This window comes from Zea mays, chromosome 2 (genome assembly GCF_902167145.1).
Source record: "Zea mays cultivar B73 chromosome 2, Zm-B73-REFERENCE-NAM-5.0, whole genome shotgun sequence".
Classification (NCBI taxonomy): Eukaryota; Viridiplantae; Streptophyta; class Magnoliopsida; order Poales; family Poaceae; genus Zea; species Zea mays.
Genome location: NC_050097.1, coordinates 130,498,062 through 130,511,537, shown reverse-complemented (window position 1 = coordinate 130,511,537; position 13,476 = coordinate 130,498,062). Strand labels below are relative to the sequence as shown.

The 13,476-nt window shown below is 42.3% G+C and overlaps 1 long non-coding RNA gene across 1 annotated transcript; it reads left to right on the top strand.

Moving 5' to 3' along the window:
* Window positions 1-606: 606 nt before the first annotated feature.
* On the top strand, window positions 607-5,245 carry LOC103646949 (uncharacterized). The gene is made up of 3 exons (XR_562560.2): window positions 607-4,475; window positions 4,572-4,735; window positions 5,121-5,245. It is a non-coding gene; the product is annotated as an uncharacterized lncRNA (long non-coding RNA).
* The last annotated feature ends 8,231 nt before the right edge of the window (window positions 5,246-13,476 follow it).

The following is a 13,476-nucleotide window of genomic DNA, read 5'->3' as shown; positions in this document are numbered from 1 at the left end:
AGCGATCCCCCATTAGCATGGATATTAAAGTAATCCTTTGACAAACTTCAAAATGATTTTTATAAACTTAACAATCTATAATCAAGGCCTGATAGTAAAAGTGCAAATAATATGTGGTTAAAACTAAGGACTATCAGGTGGCTTAGTTTAAGATGCTAACCACTAACCCACAACCTGGGAAGGGTAATGCATACATGTGTAATGTTATTTTTAGTGCCATTCAGTTTTGAATGGATAGACGCTCAGGTAAAGATGAGTTGTGAGAGCATGACCGAACAAACGTCGGTCTAGAGGAGTGCTTAAATGTGGCACTAAACTATATACATATTCTACATATGTATATATGAAGGTTGCAATGTGGAGTATTTAATTTCTGGGAATTCAGTACCCCATGGATGTGTATGGGTATACAGACATTGGAATACTGAAAAGTGTAATGTACTTGTAACGACGCACCTACGCGCAGGTAAGAAAGTAAGTTACCACAATGGGCTGCCCTGTGGTTAAAAGTGTGGCAGCGGCGCCTATGCGTGGCTCGACGCTTAATGAGGAGCTGGCCTCCATATAGAAATATATGGAGTATAAACTGTGACCAAATGTGTGAATTGCATCATGGGGTTTGGGCTGTAATGGAATTTTCTGCAGGTACACTGACTAAACTCTAGGAAATTACGACTAGTTAACTCCGGAGTGAGTAGGTATGCCACCGCCATAGAGCGTGCAAGCCACTATATGCTGGCAAGATTGTGAGGACGAATAGGACGAGCATGCATCATGACATATAACTTTAAGTTAAACCCCCTATGTAGTAGCTTTAGTACGTGTTTCGTCTACCCTGTTCGTGCTACCTGTCTTTGCCTTTCTATGCTACCTTTCCCTGTTTTTGAAGACTGGAAGGCAAGTTTAGTTGGTGGGCAGAATACCTTGCGCTGCAGCCAGAAGGACGTTAAGTTCTCAGGTTGAGTTCTGTAAGGCATTTCGGGCACGTCATGTTCAAGAAGCCCCTATGTAAATAAAGTTCAAAGAGTTTTTGGATCTAAAGCAAGGTGAAGAAGCGAGTGTAATGGACTATTTAAGAGGTTTACTCGCCTATCCTAGTATGTTTTGGATTATGTGGATGCCAGTAAAAAAAGCAATACATCCTACATGATCTTAATGTGAAACTTTAGCTCCTAATGGCAATTAGTTTGGTTGAAGGATATAAGGAAATGGTCAGTCAGGCTATTCTAGGAAATAATAAGATTCGTCTACATCAGGAGTTTAAGTGAAAGAAGTAAAGGATATACCTGATGTGAGGGAGTTCTCGGATGTGTTCCTCGAAGATTTGACTAGTTGCGTCCAGAAAGAGATGTGGAATTGCGATTGGGTTGCAGTCCGGGACTCCATTCACCCTGAAGATAGCAATAGGTACCAAGGTTTGAAACAGAGATTTTAGTGGACCTATAGCTTATAAGGTATAGTTGCTAAAAGGACCTTCAACAGTGCACGACGTGTTCCACGTGTCCCAATGGAAGAAATGTCTTCGAGTCCCCAAATATGTATTGAGATTTTAGATGTTAACCATAAACCAGGTTTAACCTCCTCGGAATATCCCATAAATGTGTTAGATCAAAAGGATCGGGTCACTCGAAGAAAAGTTATTGAGTTTTACGAGATACAGTGGAACTAACGCCCGCAAGATAAAGTCACGTAGTAGTCAGAGAAGTATTTGGAAAAGTATAATCCTGAGTTCCTAGTGTCCTGTAAACCCTAGGTTTGTATAAGTTGTCTTTCGATGAAGGGCACACCCCTGCCTTGTAGGAGTAACTGAGAAATAAACTGGTGACGCATTTCCTGTTCCATTACTTAGCCCACAGTTTTAATCTCGGGACGAGATTCCTTTTTAGGGGGAAAGGATGTAACACCCCTGGTGTTACGAGAACTAAAACCTTGGCATGTCATCATATGCATCAGCATCATTTTGATTGATACACCTAGAATGCATTTCACTAGGTCAAAATTTTCAAACTATATGTGGTGTGTTATCTTGTTGAGAGCCAAAGGAGTTTGAAGAGTTAGTGAGTGGTCGAGTGAAAGCAAACTACTTCCAAGCTAAAGATGTCTTGGCCATGAAATCCAAGTACTAAAATTGAACTTTGAGGTGAAGTGTATTCTTGCTTTAAGTAAGGGATCAGACTGGTGAGATTTGTCTGGAGAAAAGCAATCTCAAATGAAACACTAAAGTAGCCTAATAGTGGAATTTTAAATCTAGAGAGAATTTGCTAAAGATCCATATATCAAAGTTGTAGAGTTTGGAGAGCTGAACAACTTTCATGTATGGAGAACTCCATGTTTTAGAGGAAAAGTTGGAGTAAAATGCTTAAATCAATTTTGAATCAGATTTGAAGTTTGCTGAAAATAATATCAACTAGCTGTTTTTGCGTCCTCATAACTTTTGATCTATGAACGGTTTGAAGGTGGACATTATAATAAGGTTGTAGAGCTACACTAGGGATACAAATTTGCTTATACAACCTGTCCCTAAAACCATGTGAAACTGGGTGTAAAACTAGTCCAAAATGGGGTTGTAATACTTGTGGAGTTTCAGACTTAGTGCAATCTCTGAAACTGAAGATTTTATATTCTGAAGCAACCTTGGAGGCCTGTTAGTGGCTGATACATACAGCTATGGGTTAAAGTTTATGTACCAAGGTGGAATACCACATGTTGGTGTATAAGTTTGGTTAAAGGTTATGCCCCTAAAGATGTATGGAACTGGGAGAAACAATGGCCCAAAGATGCAATGTGCTGTTCTGGATTTCAGACTTAGTGAAAAACCAGAACCTGAAACTGTGTGTTTTGGTGCAATTTGGAAACCCTTTTGAGTTTAATCCATAGAGTTTTGAGCCATACTCCTTGTGTCAAAGTTGAAGAGTGTATATCAGTGAACAAGTTCCTTTGAGGAAGGTTGGCTTGGTACTGCATAAAAAGTGGAGCAATAGTTGCTTAAAATAGGGGCTGTCAGACTTCTAGATTTTTCAGATTTTGCATAGTGTCTGAATTCTAAATCAGTGTTGGGAGTGCTGTTTGGGGAGCCTGTTCTGCTTAATCAATAAGGTTTTGGACTGAAGTTTTTGTAGAAAGTTTGAAGACCATATGTTAGTGAATAAGTGCCTTTAAGTATGTTGGGTGTGATCCCACACCAAAAGTGAAGTAATGGCTGTCCAAAGTTGGACTTTCAGTCTGCGGTGACAGAAGGTTATTCAGTCAACTGTAGCTTTGGTCCAGTGTGATTTTCCAAATTTTTGGAGCTATTTTGTGACTAATCCTTGGAGTATTAAGCCATATCATTATAAGCAGAGTTGAAGAACATATATTAGTGTGCAAGTTGATGTGGGGAGGTAGCTCTGTCTCTATGAAGAAATGGGAGCAAAAGAAGGATGAATCTGGCTCTGCAGTCGAACTGAAGAAGTTCAGAGCAGTTAGTGTAGTCTGAAATTTCAGACTAGAAATAGTAACTGGCAGAGACTGAATCTCAGTGTTGGTGCTCAGTTTAGAGTCCCTGTGCAGCCAATCCCTGTGGTTTTTGAATTGAGAGTTTTGTAGCAAAATGGGAGATCATGTATAGGTGCATAAATTCCTTTAAGTCATCTGGACCTGGTACTACATAAACTTAGGAGAAAAGGGGTCGCAAAATGGCTCTGTCAGACGTTAATGGCTGTTGATTGGTTCAGATAAGGAAGTTCGAGCTCAGAGTAATGTACCCCACTTGTGGGTACTCTAGATTTGATTATAGGTCTTTTTAGCCTATACAAACTACAGTAACCGGGAAAAGCTATGTTTACTGAATAATCTTGGGGCAATGAAGTGGGCATGTTGTGTTAAGAATAAAGAGAAAAGGGGAGCTGAACTTGAGGTTTCAGTCGAGTAAAACAGCAGGAGCAGTTTCAGAATAATCTGATGGAAGTATCTCCATCCACCAAATTGATATAGGGAATTCTAGGATATGCCAGCCCAAAAGAGACTTATGAGAAAGGAAAGTTTATTGTCAAAAATTCACCACCCCGAGGATAGATGCAGGAAGGGTGTAAAGCCTATCTCTTGGATGATTCAGCTGCTTCACTGTTGATGAGGTGTCATACATGCAGTAAAGGTGTGCTGGACTTTTTCCCTGAGCTTCCACCTTGCGTGGTAAACATGCAGGTGTGTGTTGGGGATTGTTAATTCGCATTTTCCCTCTGAAATAGCCCCAGCCCGACCTCCATTAAGCCAACTCTTGTTATGCTAGTTTGGAGCCCAAACTGAATTGCTTGTGCTCTCGACGATTTCCTGGTTTCCCCACTGTGCCTCCCTCGTGCAGCAGCAGTAGCGCTCGGCTCAGCTCCCTTCCTTCATCACACAAAGCCCCACTTCGTCGTGCCTCCACCCTGCTTGGCTTTCCCCATCGTACGTGGCTGCTGAGCACCTCGCCGAGGCTACAGCAGCGCTCAGCACAGGTCTTCCCTGGCGCCTGCCTCATGGGTTCGCCGTAGATTTTTTTTTGGAACTGCCGACCATGTACTTAGTATTATTGTTGTCATTATCCCCTGCAGCTCCGGCCCGCCGGCGGTTTTCTCTACTCGACCTCCCTCATCGCTGCATCTGGACATACGCTGCTGCTCGCCGCGCTCCCTGGTGTGCGAGCTTGCTGGCACCCAGTCCTCCTCTCCACGTCAGAGTCCTTACCTCACCATCAAGACATCGTCGTCGCGCCGTCGTACGTTATCTAGCTCCTTAGCGCAGCACCGTCCTCCAACTCGACGTCTTTGCGTCCGTAGAACTTGCTGTCGTCGTTGGGTAACTGCACCTTGGTGATTGGCATGGTTGCGTGTGTGTTTGGATTAATCGTAGCATAATTTTATGTCCCGGGAAAGATTGTCCGCGACTGTTTATAGCTGGCTTGTGGTTCACACCATCAGCTTGGGCTTTGTGATGTGCGTATGAATCGTAGTGGTGCGATCAGTGGATGAAAGGAATTAGTTGGTGAAGAAACAAGTTTACATAAAAGACCATTGATTTTGGTATAGTCTAGAGAGTTGTTTTGCTATCTTCTTTGCAAATTACAAAAGCATAAGCATTCATATTCATATCATTTCGTGTAGAGCTCCCAGAAAAGGAAGTTGAAATTCAAGAAGTGGTTCCTGAAGAGGAGTCTGCTCCAGTGTTGTAGATCCAGTGGTGGAGTCCCATCTAACTGTAGAAAGGTTTTGGATCTTTTCTGCAACAAGGCAAGCCCCGGTGCATTTGCCACCTCCCTTGTGTTTACAAAATTTTTATCACTTATATGATGCATTAGGTTATAGGAGTTGATTGATTAAACACTTGATGCATTACCATCCTTGAAAGGTTGATTGCCACACCTTGTCACCTGTTTTATAAAAGCTAGAGATGCTTAGTCATGCTGATAGACTAAGAAAAATGTTTTTGATATATGACTCATGTTTTTACAAAAAAGAAAATGGGCTTGGGATAATGAAGGCATCAAGACGTTGATAAATTCATTATCCAGGCATGGCCCCTCTGTCAGGCGCCAAAATTTTGAAATAGTTTAAAATGGGACCAGACGCTGAGCAGGAAAGGTCGCCCGTCTGTGTCGATTAAGGACCGTACCGATTGTTGGCCTGATGATCTAGGACCTTTTAACTGGCCACATACCTCGTCATGGGTAAGCCTGAACCCGACTATTCCATACGTGAAAAGACAACCGCGCACTGGGCGTGGGAGATGGTGGGAGTAGCAGTTACCCTCCTGGCAAGAGGCTGAATGGAAGGGTGATGTGCTCCCGGGTAGCGCGGACCAGTTCATGTAGTGGAGGATCCGTGGGAATGGTTGACATATGCAAGGGTTAAGTGCTACATATGTTGTGTGGCTGGAGATCCCCAGCTGGGTATTAATCGATTCGGATTGCCGTTACTTCTCGGATATGAAGACTGGATCGCTGCCTTTCATCGTAGATAACAAGCGAAACAAAATTTGGATTTTAAAAGCAACCTAGTGTAGGTCAAGTGAATGATCTAGATTAGGAAAATGCTAGATTCAGGCTAGAAGATTCAGGTAATAAACTAACTTGTGAAATAAAACTTGGCTTAAGGACCCACTTCTAGTAAGCTTTACTGCAAAATGAGTCCTTGAACTTTGATGAGCTTTACCTTGATTCCCAAAAGCCAGCATACCCTTGAGAGTATTTTTTTAGTCGGGTAAGTCTTGCTGAGTAATTGCGTACTCAGGGTTTTATCCCTTGTTGTTTTTGTAGGAGAAGTTTTATTCCCTTATCTTTGGGTTAGTTACTTCATGTGGAGGACTTGAAGCTTAGAAGGTTTTTTTTATATATCTCTTATGGAAAGGCTTCACCCTTCCAATTATTGTAGTTAAGTTATGCTTTCAAGTACTATCAGAACTTGTAATAAATACATCTCTTTCTACCATGTAAAACTTGAGTTCTGGAATGTAAAGTGTACTTTATAAAAGTCTTCCGCTCTATCTCCAATGTGTGTGTATCAAATGTGATTACTGTGATATACCTGTTATGTGGGAGATCCTTGGGATGATGAGTTCCAGTTGGCGAACTCGATAGCCTTGTTAAGTTATCCGGTACACGTGCACAACCATCTGAGGCCATTAAGGCAAGGATTGGTGCATGTGGACCTGATAACTTGGGAGGGCTGTCACACTTCTCTAGTTGCCCTCAAAGAGGAGTTCGTAGCGGGCCATAGCACGGGCTCCTGATCACTTGTCAATGGGCTCGTGGCGTTCATGGGCCGCCTCTACGTTCCACCAACATCACCATTCCTCCACGAGCTCATCACTGTCGTACACGACAACAGCCACGAAGGCGTCCAACGTACACTGCACCGCCTACGCCACAACTTTCCCTCCCACAACCTACGGCGGACGGTATAGGACTACGTTCGCGCTTACGCCACATGTCAACGCTACAAGTCAGACCACCTACACCGGGCCGGCCTGCTCATTCCCCTTCCTGTGGCAACGATGACCTGGGCAGAAATCGGACGGGACTTCGTCGAGACACTCCCGCGTATAGGCGGGAAGTCCGTCATCCTAATGGTGGTGGACCGCTTCAGCAAATACTGCCACTTCGTCCTGGTCACGCACCCATACACGGTGGAGTCCGTGGCCCAGGTCTTCTTCGCCTAGATCGTGCACCTACACGGCATGCCTCAGTCCATGTTCTAGGATCGGGACCCGTTTTCACATTCATCTCCTGGTAGGAATTGATGCGGCTCACTGGCACCGAGATACACCTGATGACAACCTTTTTCCGCAAGCCGACGGCCAGACGGAGGCCGCCAATTAGGTCATCACCATGTATTTGCGTTGTTTCATAGGGATCGCCCTCGATAATAGCTGCGTTGGCTTCCCAAGGTGGAGTACACCGCCTATCAGTCTGCGCCCCGCGACACTCCGTTCTGGGTGGTTTACGACCGGGACCCACCCTCCATCCGCTCCAGCCCTCCTCCCTCTCCCGCGTTCGTCTTGTGGCGCTGCTAGCCTCGACGCCTATGATCAATGCCGCAATCCTCGGCGCCACAACGCTACAACTCGTAGTCCTAGATGTGTTACTACGCCGCAAGCCCCAATGCTCGCCCATCCATGCCCCATCTCCCTCCCTCACTCATGATGGTCTCGCAGTTCGTACGTGTCATTGTCGCCGAATCCTTCAGATAATCACTGACACATAACCATCCCCTCACCTACGTCGCCGAAGCCATCACTGAAGCAGGCAAGGACACAACCATCACCTACGTTGCTCATGGGACCTGCATGACGCATGATCTCACTCAGCCTGCCTGCCCCTACCGCCCCAACAACGATCTTGGAGGTGAATTTACACGGACATATGGTCAACCAATGCTTTTCACTCAACAAATCTGCCCTAACAGCGATCTAAATCCAATATTCCTGTATTCTCATTTGCAGATTTGTAACTGCTGCCATCACAGGGTTGTTTGTACTATTTTTACACAGCTCTGATCCACGACATATGATCCACTACATAGCCTAAGCAACAATGTTCATACTCAGTATGGAAGCCATCACCTGCTCCCTTTTTCTCTTTTGGCAGATAAGTCTTTCACCCGTTTTGTTGTTATCTTCCCCCCTCAACCAGCCAACACTGGATGCATTGATTGAGTTAGGGCACTTGCTAGTGAAGGAGCAAGAATTAATAATGAGCTCGAATCTTTCAAAAGAATATATAAAGAACGTAATTATTTTTAAATTTGCCTCTGATCCAACATCCAACCACCAGAGTCCAATCGCCTTGCCGCGATCACCCTCAGTCTTGGTAGGATCGACGTCGACACGATCACCATCTCGCCTCTAAGTATATCATGGTATATGCTTTGCTTAAATTTGTATGTCCTGCTCTCTGCTACGTCTTCATAATACTCATCTCTGCTTATGAATTTTAAATTCAGTAAAATTGTGAAATTTGTTTAAATAATAAAGGGACATTTACATTTCACCCACTAGTCTGGACGCTCTGCTCAAATCTACCCTCGCCCAAATTCACTACTCAGTTTTTCCCTCCCACCTCCACACTATGCTCAGAAATCACCTCACGGCGACATTTTCTCCCGTCAAAGGCTCTTCCATGTGGACCTAAGTCCTTACAAGTGGGACCGGTCCTCACTTCAGCTTCTCCCCCAAATCGATCCCAATCAAAATCGCACGCTCCAGCCTCCAGGCTCGACCGCGCGGCTCCCCTCCACCGCGCCTCGCTCGAGCGGTGAGCGCTCCTCTCCGGCGAGCGTTCCCCTCGGCCGCCGCGGGTCTCGGACGCCGCGGGCCACACGGGCAGGCGGATCTCGGCCGCCGACAACGACCACCACGGCCTGACCCTGCGCCGAGACGAAAGCAAATCACAACCCGGCAAGGTTCATGATCATTTCCTTGTTTACGTAGTTTATCATTCATCCTTTATGTCATGTGATTTTAGATTAATTATGTGGTTTTTGTGTTGTTATATTAGATCCTTAAGAAGTGCAACTTTTTTATGTGGATGGATGAGTACATCGAATGGTTGCGCTTGAGTGGTATGACTAAACAGACACGGTCCAGTTTTGAGCAAGAACAAGGTGCTACACAATTGATGGTGACCAATTGTGGAGCAGAGTTATGTGGTGCAGATAAAGGAGATGTGTCTGTGAAGTTGGACATTCTAGCAATTGAATTGATGAAGATAAATGGCAACCTCAACAAAATTATTTACATTTTAGTCATTTGTGCTTTTATGATATTTGTTGGTTTACTTTTTATTATGAACCAAGGTGGTAAGCACTAGAAATTTGTAAGCTCTATGCACTATGGATGAACTATGGATGAAATAAGTTGTAAGCACTATGGATGAACTATGAATTTTTTTGTGTTCCGTTGTAAGCTGTAAGCACTACAGATGAATTATGGATGAAATAAGGTCTCATATGGCTGTAAAAAAAATGCTGTCGTGTAATATAGCTAGGCTGGCGACACAATTGGCAAAAAAAAGGACCAAAAAGTTGGGAAACGAAAAAAGGTGCAAGGGCAAGATTTGAACCTACACCGCTGCAATACAAACCCAAGCCATATAACAGTGACCAAGTAGACAAGTTAGATGTTCGAGTATCATATGCAACCGAGACTACATAGTCTTACACATCTAAATTCCTTTTAGGGCCAAAATTAAATAAATAAATACCAAATATTGTCAAACAGTGAACCATTAGTTCATCTAATCATTTATGACTTACTTCATGTAAAGAATCCACTTTTTTTTTATTTATTGGTTTATATGGTTTAAATGCCTTTTAGGGCCAAAAATAAATAAATAAACACCAAATATTGTCAAAAAATAGTGAAACTTGGCAGGGAGTCATAATTTGGACCTAGTTGCTTGAGATAAAAATACCATGAGGTTTTGCAAAAGTGTAATAATAGGTGCTTCACAAATGGACACGTCTCTCACTAAGTTTCATAACATTCAATTACAACGTCACTCTTTGAGCTATATTTCTTACTTTTTTCTTTGTTTTTGCTCAAAAAGTGAACCATTAGTTCATCTAATCATTGATGACTTACTTCATGTAAAGAATCCACTTTTTTATTATTTATTGGTTTATATGGTTTAAATGCCTTTTAGGGCCAAAAATAAATAAATAAATACCAGATATTGTAAAAAAAATAGTGAAACTTGGCAGGGAGTCATAATTTGGACCTAGTTGCTTGAGATAAAAAACCATGAGGTTTTGCAAAAGTGTAATAATAGGTGCTTCACAAATGGACACGTCTCTCACTAAGTTTCATAACATTCAATTACAACGTCACTCTTTGAGCTATATTTCTTACTTTTTTCTTTGTTTTTGCTCAAAAAGTGAACCATTAGTTCATCTAATCATTGAGGACTTACTTCATGTAAAGAATCCACTTTTTTATTATTTATTGGTTTATATGGTTTAAATGCCTTTTAGGGCCAAAAATAAATAAATAAATACCAAATATTGTCAAAAAATAGTGAAACTTGGCAGGGAGTCATAATTTGGACCTAGTTGCTTGAGATAAAAGACCATGAGGTTTTGCAAAAGTGTAATAATATGTGCTTCACAAATGGACACGTCTCTCACTAAGTTTCATAACATTCAATTACAACGTCACTCTTTGAGCTATAATTCTTACTTTTTTTCTTTGTTTTTGCTCAAAAAGTGAACCATTAGTTCATCTAATCATTGATGACTTACTTCATGTAAAGAATCCACTTTTTTTTATTTATTGATTTATATGGTTTAAATGCCTTTTAGGGCCAAAAATAAATAAATAAATACCAAATATTGTCAAAAAATAGTGAAACTTGGCAGGGAGTCATAATTTGAACCTAGTTGCTTGAGATAAAAAAATGAGACACATAGACAAAAGTGTGCAACAAAATGGACACGTCTCCTATATGCAACAAAATGCAAAAAAAAATTAGAAGGGAATCAAACCCAGCACCTCAAGTATCTTTACTGCACGTCAGACCAGACCACTACAACACACGCCTGTTTTTGTTGAACAGACAGAACAATGCTATGTGACTAGAAACCAGTGCCATTCAGTTCAAAAACAGTGCGACAACAGTTCAGAAACAGACAACAGTTCAGATTTCAGTATTCATTACAGCAATTCAGACATTATTCAGAAACAGACAGCAGCAGCAGCAAGATATTTCAGAAACAGATTTCCTCCTCCTAGGAGTTGTTTCATGCAGTTCAGACATTATTCATTACAGCAGCAGCACCAGTTCAGACACAAACACCATTTTCAGAAACAAGATAGTTCAGACATTATTCATTACAGCAGCAGCACCAGTTCAGACATTACCCATGCTACATAAGAAGTTGTTTCATGCTCTTAGTCTTCCTTGTTATGTTTAGTCGCTTGCTCCTTGTGTTATTTGCTCGACTATCTTCAATTTTACTCTTTTTCCTCCTCTTCCTTCTCTTCTCCTTATGTGGACTGATTTTCTCCTCTTCCTTCTCTTCTCCTTGTGGCACTTCTTCAATTTGCATGCTAGCAGGACTATTTTCCCTGTTCAACAAACCAAAGGTTAACGATGAGAACAATTTCAAGACTAGTACATAAGCAACATTATACCACCATTACCTAGTTACAATGACATTGAATGGCGGCGCTTGTGGCACTTCTTCAATTTGCATGCTAGGAGGACTATTTTCCCTGTTCAACAAACCAAAGGTTAACGATGAGAACAATTTCAAGATTAGTACATAAGCGACATTATACCACCATTACCTAGTTACAATGACATTGAATGGCGGCGCTTGTGGCACTTCTTCAATTTGCATGGTAGGGGGACTATTTTCCCTGGTTACAATGACATTGGATGGCGGCACTTCTGAATTTTCTGCACCCCAATGTTGATCTTCTCCGAAAGCCGCATCCACGACATTTTTGCATTTGCTAGCAAAATGACCGAACTCTCCACATCTTTTACATTTCCGCCTCCTAGGGCCAAGTCCAGTGCCCTCTGCACTTGATCTTATTCTAGTCTTCCTTGGCCTACCTGGTGCTCTACTCTGTACTGGAGCGTAGAGCACAAATCCTGGATCGACTATGTCCCACTGATGTTGTGACTCAATACAAGGCACATTATCAGCGTATGTTGCATTAAACTTGGTGACAGAGAAGTAATCATCCACATATTGGTCGATTTTAGCAGCTGGACCACGAAGAGAGGTAATGAAGAAGAGGGCATGAATACATGGCAACCCAGTAATCTCCCATTGCCTACAACTACATGTCCTCTTCTCTAAGTTCACTGGGTACCTCCATTCCCTCTTTTCTCTGTCGTATGTTGTCACCTCTGCCTCAAATGGCGTACGCTTTATCATTTTCATCTTCAAACCCCTAGTTTTCGTAAGCAATTTCTTCATCACAGAAGGGATTATTTTGTGGCCAACAAACTTTGCAGCTGAAATTCTCTGACGTAACTCAAACTTTTCCATAAGCATCTGCCTAATCTTGTCCAACATTTCCACCAAATGAAGCCCTTTGATTTTTCTAACTTTTGCATTGAAAGACTCTGCAAGGTTGTTATTCACATATTCTACCTTACATACTTCATTGAATTTGCTTCGCATCCATAACTTTGAATGACTCTTTTTGAACCAATCCTTCACCTTTGGGTTCGCTGCGTGCAATTGGCTCAAGTGATAATTATGCTTCTTGAGGCTGTAGGTTAGTGATGCAGGCCACAGGTTGTCATCGTACACCTTTCCTTTAAAGATCTTGCCAAAATTAGCTGCAAGGTGACGCATGCATTCCCTATGCTCCACTCCAGGGAACACCTCCTCAACTACAGTTTCTAGACCCTTACATGCATCTGTGTGTATCACCAATCCATGTGGAATACCTATAATCACTCTCAAATTCTGTAGAAACCATTTCCAGCTCTCTTCTGATTCAGCCTCTAGCACCCCATATGCAACTGGAAAGAGCCAATTGTGTGCATCAATGGCACAAGCAGCTACTAATTGTCCTCTAAATCTTCCATTCAAAGCAGTTGCATCCACTGCTAAATATGGTCTACAACCATCTAAAAAGCCCTTCCAACAAGCCTTAACTGAAACAAAAACCCTTCTAAAGCATTCCTTCTCCATAATCATCTTCCTCACTTTGTACTGCACAGTGTGCTTGTCAATCTCTACAACACTTCCTGGACATGCTTTCTCCACTTCCGCTTTGAAAGTGTACATCAACTTAAAACTATCCTTCCATGGACCATAAATCTTGTCTAGAGCCATTTCCTTACCATAAAACACTCTCATGTAAGGCACCTTCATTCCATACTTCTCATGTATCTTCTTTATCAATGTAGTTGGACCAATACATGGGTTGTCTCTCACCCAATCCAACATTACATCAGCGCACCACCTGCTCTTAGCTATCTTCAAAGTCTCTTTTCTTTCA